Below are 6,851 nucleotides of genomic sequence, written 5' to 3' on the forward strand. Positions count from 1 at the left end.
GCACCTGACACACACACACGTAGCATCAGACACAATAAAATAAACATGCAGCACCTGACCCACACATACACGCGCAACACCTGACACACACACATACACGTGCGGCACCTGACACACACACACGTAGCATCAGACACAATAAAATAAACATGCAGCACCTGACCCACACATACACGCGCAACACCTGACACACACACACATACACGTGCGGCACCTGACACACACACGTACCATCAGACACAATAAAATAAACATGCAGCACCTGACACATGCATATACACGCAGCACCTGACACATGCATATACACGCAGCACCTGACACATGCATATACACGCAGCACCTGACACATGCATATACACGCAGCACCTGACACATACATATACACGCACACCATCAGACACACACATACACACGCAGTGCCTTACTCACACACACATAGACACGTGCAGCACCTGAGGCACACACATGTACACGCGCAGCACCTGACGCACACACATGTACACGCGCAGCACCTGACGCACACTCATGTACACACGCAGCACCTGACGCACACTCATGTACACGCGCAGCACCTAATGCACACTCATGTACACGCGCAGCACCTGACGCACACTCATGTACACGCGCATCACCTGACACAGACATACGTATTCATGCACAGCACCAGACATACACTTGTACACACGCGGAGCACCTGATACTCACACACATATACACCCGCAACACCTGACACACACACACACACACACGTGCGGCAGCTGACGCATACACACGCACCATCAGACACACTCATATATACACGCAGCACCTGACACACACATACACACAGGAGCTGACACACACATACACAGGCAGCACCTGACACACACACACATATACACGCGCAGCACCTGACACCACGCACTCACACGTACAAGCAATGCATTTCACGCCTACCTCCAGCCTCAGTTACAGGCTGCTGCCGCCTACCCCCCTCCCTGCATCAGCTGCAAAGGCAGCAAAATATTTTGACCAAAGTCTAAAGGCCCGTACACATTAAACGATGTCGCTCTGTGAGCTACATCGTCTAATGTTTCCCCTCCCGGGCCGGCCGGCGGCCGACTGTACACACTGAGCGATATGACCGCTCATATCGCTCAGTGACGTCACGCCCCCGCCAGCCCTGCATGAAGGTCGTGGACGACAGTCCACATCCTTCCTGCATGCCCTACCGACAGCGAAGATTGTTGCCGACCCGCGGGGCCGCGCATCGTTTGTCGCTGGCTGCATACACACTTAACGATAAAATGAGCGACGTCGCTCATTAAATCGTTAAGTGTGTACGGACCTTAAACAATTTGGTTTGGTTAATAAAATAATTTTGCACAGAACAGTGATGTTATACGAACATTTTCATTAAACATTTAAAAAATCAAATGTTTATTCTTTAAGTGAAATTTTACATTTCTGAATAAAAAAAATAAATTTAAAAAAAGCGATGAAATTCTATTGACAAAAAACCTTACGGTTTCACATGTCCCATTAAGGCTTCTTAGACATGATCGAAATTTCAGAAACCTGTTGTAACTCTTCCACTCAAACTCCAAAAAGCAATGAAATTCCAATCATTAAGGCTGACGCCTTAATGGACGTGTTCCTTGCGCAATACAGATATGGTATGCCATCACAGCCTGTGGGTAAGTGCAGATTCAGCACTCTCACAGAGTGAGATTGCTGTCACTCACACAATGGTGGAGCTGCTAATTCACAGATTTGTGTGCTCATTGGAATACACACATGCAGTCTATGCAACTGAAGGTCTGAGCGGAAGACAAAGCTGCTCAGATGAGGTAAGAGTGTTGTTGATTGGAGGGAGGAGAGAGGTGTGGATGGGGGAACAGAAGTGTGTGGATAGAGGGAACACTAAGCAGCACTAATGGGGGGGACAGAGAAACACAGGGGGTAATTCAGACCGCAGCAGCAGCAGCGATTGCAGTCTGAATTAGTTTGTGAGGTGCGCACGTGCAATGGCCGCACTGCGCGTGCGTACCCCAGGAGCCCAGTGAGATGCTATCACCCTGCCTGATTGATAGGCAGAGGTGGTTGCGGGGAAGGAGGGGGGCGTGCAAACAGCGTTAGAATGCCATTGGCAGGGCATGGTCTGCACAACGGAGGCGTTTCCGGACCACTGGGGGGTGGGCTGTGGCGGTTATCCCCCTGCCAAGAGCGCAGGATCCACTAAATTTACCTTCAGGATGTCAGCTACATGAATAGGGTAAGAGTGGTGTGGATAGGGGGTAGATTAAGCAGCAAGTATGGGAAGGGAGACAGAGCGGTGCAGATGGGGGAAATGGTGCAGATGGGTTGAAAACACTGGCATGGATGGGTAGAAAACTGGTGCAGATGGGAGAGAAGACAGTGTGCCATGTACTGGAGGAGGCGGAGTGACGTTGAAGAAGGAAACACTGAGCAGCACAGAGAGAAGGAAACGGTGGTACAGACAATGCACAGGTGGGGAAAGACAGATGGTACAGATAAGTTAGTACAGACTAGCACAGATGGGAGAACACAGCAGTAGGGATTGGGGAAGACCGGGCAGCATGGGGGTGTATAGGGGAAGTAAGTGTAGATGCATAGACCGTAGATGGGGTATTATAGTTTAGCAATTAACCAAGATGTTTGAGGGAGCTAAATGTGTATACTAAGTGAGATGGATGTATGGAGTTAGAAGGATGTTGTAACAAGGTGGCTTTGTTGTGTTGACTGAATGGGATGGTTGTGGGCACTGTGTGGGATGGGAGCACCACAAAACTGCTCAGACCTTCAGTTGCATAGACTGCATGTGTGTATTCCAATGAGCACACAAATCTGTGAATTAGCAGCTCCACCATTGTGTGAGTGACAGAAATCTCACTCTGTGAGAGTGCTGAATCTGCACTTACCCACAGGCTGTGATGGCATACCATATCTGTATTGCGCAAGGAACACGTCCATTAAGGCGTCAGCCTTAATGATCGGAATTTCATTGCTTTTTGGAGTTTGAGTGGAAGAGTTACAACAGGCTTCTGAAATTTCGATCATGTCTAAGAAGCCTTAATGGGACATGTGAAACCGTAAGGTTTTTTGTCTATGGAATATATATATATATATATATATATATATATCACAAACATATATGATTCATACATATATCACACACACATACATGATACATACATGAGAAAGACCTGGGATGGTGATGAGGCCAGGGCCCCCTGCTGATGTTGCGTTGAGGTTCAATCCCACCCAGGGACCTAATTGACCTTGTTATCAGATTTTGGTGATCTTTAAGTAGACAAGTCAAATTTCATACCCCCTGTTATGGTGTAGGGTACCTGGCCTTCTCTGATGTAATCAGAGTTAGATTTGATTCAGTGATTTTATAAAAACATCTAGGAAGCACAATTTAGCAGTGGGTTGCAGAGAAAAAGAAATATGCTGGCAAAAAAATCAAATTGCGTGATTAAACAGCTCTTCATTTTCTGGCTTTATTTTTATGCTAACAAATTTGTTCTCTGAAAAGTGTCCACAAAGCCAAGTCTCTGATTAACACCTTTGTAGGGATGGTTTTTCACCTATTACTAAATTAAACTTGCTTCATTGGAAAGGCAGCAAGATGCATCCTCATTTCAATGTCTACTGAAATAATACAGGTTGACACCAGGAAACATTAACGCCACTGCATCCTTGCTGCTTTCTCATGTGGAAGTCTGTTTAATGTGAAAACAAGGTGATATCTAATTAGCACACAGGTAAGGAATTAAGAAAATCTTTATTTAAGGGTGAAGATGTTTCTCACAAAATCGTTGCCCCAATGCATCATTGAAATTCAAGCTGGAAAGATGATTTTAAAATATCACTTGTACATTTTGTATTGCTCTTCTGGTGACAATGTAGTTTGTTTTTGTCAATTACCATTTTAATAATAGGGTAAAGAAAATGAAGTGGATTTTTGAAAGAAAACAATACTGTCAATATACTATTAAAACAAATTAAAATGGTAAAAGTTATTGTACTTTAAGTAAAAATAAAAGAGACAAAATATCAATCCCAGTTTTGGATTACTTTAATTAACAAAAAAAAAATGCATATAGCAGAGGATAGTTTCAATCTGCCTACCTCTGGGTTATGGGCCCAGCATGCTTCCATTGCAGTACTCTGCTGCACATGTAAGTTCAAGAGATCCTGAAGCACTCACTCATCATGGGAAAGTAACAATGTGTTTCTTCGTTGGTTGATGGAAGAAACATCTTACAAAAACTCTCCAGATTATTGACTTTTTAAAGCAGGGCTGGCCAAACCAGTCCTCGAGATCTACTAACAGTTCACATTTTCTAGACTACCTAGCTGGTGCACAGGTGTAGTCATTACTAATTAAGATGTGCTGCATTCATTCCTAACTGACCATTCTACAGATCTCCAGGAGGCCTGGAAAACATGAACTGTTGGAAGATCTCGAGGACCGGTTTGGCCAGCCCTGTTTTAAAGTTTTTCTAGGAAACGTTTTAGATGAATGCTTATTAGCCTTTGTCAGTATGGACTTTTGCAAAGTGTCTCTGTGGCACAATCAGTTAGTATGTACGGCTATTAACCAAAAGGTTGGTGGTTCAATCCCACCCAGGGACCTAATTGACCTTATCAGATTTTGGTGATCTTTAAGTAGACAAGTCAAAATTTCAAACCCCCTGTTATGGTGTAGGGTACCTGGCCTTCTCTGATGTAATCAGAGTTAGATTTGATTCAGTGATTTTATAAAAACAGCTAGGAAGCACAATTTAGCAGTGGGTTGCAGAGAAAAAAAATATGCTGGCAGAAAAATCCAATTGAGTGATTAAACAGCTCTTTATTTTCTGGCTTTATTTTTATGCTAACAAATTTGTTCTCTGAAAAGTGTCCACAAAGCCAAGTCTCTGATTAACACCTTTGTAGGGATGGTTTTTCACCTATTACTAAATTAAACTTGCTTCATTGGAAAGGCAGCAAGATGTATCCTCATTTCAATGTCTACTGAAATAATACAGGTTGACACCAGGAAACATTAACGCCACTGCATCCTTGCTGCTTTCTCATGTGGAAGTCTGTTTAATGTGAAAACAAGGTGATATCTAATTAGCACACAGGTAAGGAATTAAGAAAATCTTTATTTAAGGGTGAAGATGTTTCTCACAAAATCGTTGCCCCAATGCATCATTGAAATTCAAGCTGGAAAGATGATTTTAATATATCACTTGTACATTTTGTATTGCTCTTCTGGTGACAATGTAGTTTGTTTTTGTCAATTACCATTTTAATAATAGGGTAAAGAAAATTAAGTGGATTTTTGAAAGAAAACAATACTGTCAATATACTATTAAAACAAATTAAAATGGTAAAAGTTATTGTACTTTAAGTAAAAATAAAAGAGACAAAATATCAATCCCAGTTTTGGATTACTTTAATTAACAAAAAAAAAATGCATATAGCAGAGGATAGTTTCAATCTGCCTACCTCTGGGTTATGGGCCCAGCATGCTTCCATTGCAGTACTCTGCTGCACATGTAAGTTCAAGAGATCCTGAAGCACTCACTCATCATGGGAAAGTATCAATGTGTTTCTTCGTTGGTTGATGGAAGAAACATCTTACAAAAACTCTCCAGATTATTGACTTTTTAAAGTTTTTCTAGGAAACGTTTTAGATGAATGCTTATTAGCCTTTGTCAGTATGGACTTTTGCAAAGTGTCTCTGTGGTGCAATCGGTTAGTGTGTTTGGCTATTAACCAAAAGGTTGGTGGTTTAATCCCACCCAGGGACGTAATTGACCTTGTTATCAGATTTTGGTGATCTTTAAGTAGACAAGTCAAATTTCATACCCCCTGTTATGGTGTAGGGTACCTGGCCTTCTCTGATGTAATCAGAGTTAGATTTGATTCAGTGATTTTATAAAAACATCTAGGAAGCACAATTTAGCAGTGGGTTGCAGAGAAAAAGAAATATGCTGGCAAAAAAATCAAATTGCGTGATTAAACAGCTCTTCATTTTCTGGCTTTATTTTTATGCTAACAAATTTGTTCTTCATTACGTCCCTGGGTGGGATTGAACCACCAACCTTTTGGTTAACAGCCAAACACACTAACCGATTGCGCCACAGAGACACTTTGCAAAAGTCCATACTGACAAAGGCTAATAAGCATTCATCTAAAACGTTTCCTAGAAAAACTTTAAAAAGTCAATAATCTGGAGAGTTTTTGTAAGATGTTTCTTCCATCAACCAACGAAGAAACACATTGGTACTTTCCCATGATGAGTGAGTGCTTCAGGATCTCTTGCACTTACATGTGCAGCAGAGTACTGCAATGGAAGCATGCTGGGCCCATAACCCAGAGGTAGGCAGATTGAAACTATCCTCTGCTATATGCATTTTTTTTGTTAATTAAAGTAATCCAAAACTGGGATTGATATTTTGTCTCTTTTATTTTTACTTAAAGTACAATAACTTTTACCATTTTAATTTGTTTTAATAGTATATTGACAGTATTGTTTTCTTTCAAAAATCCACTTCATTTTCTTTACCCTATTATTAAAATGGTAATTGACAAAAACAAACTACATTGTCACCAGAAGAGCAATACAAAATGTACAAGTGATATATTAAAATCATCTTTCCAGCTTGAATTTCAATGATGCATTGGGGCAACGATTTTGTGAGAAACATCTTCACCCTTAAATAAAGATTTTCTTAATTCCTTACCTGTGTGCTAATTAGATATCACCTTGTTTTCACATTAAACAGACTTCCACATGAGAAAGCAGCAAGGATGCAGTGGCGTTAATGTTTCCTGGTGTCAACCTGTAT

The 6,851-nt window shown here is 41.6% G+C and overlaps 1 non-coding gene across 1 annotated transcript; it reads right to left on the reverse strand.

Annotated features, from left to right (window-relative positions):
* Window positions 1–6,076: 6,076 nt before the first annotated feature.
* Window positions 6,077–6,150, reverse strand: TRNAN-GUU (transfer RNA asparagine (anticodon GUU)). Its single transcript has one exon. It is a non-coding gene; the product is annotated as a tRNA-Asn (tRNA).
* Between the last annotated feature and the right edge of the window lie 701 nt (window positions 6,151–6,851).

This window comes from Pseudophryne corroboree, unplaced genomic scaffold (assembly GCF_028390025.1).
Source record: "Pseudophryne corroboree isolate aPseCor3 unplaced genomic scaffold, aPseCor3.hap2 scaffold_381, whole genome shotgun sequence".
Classification (NCBI taxonomy): Eukaryota; Metazoa; Chordata; class Amphibia; order Anura; family Myobatrachidae; genus Pseudophryne; species Pseudophryne corroboree.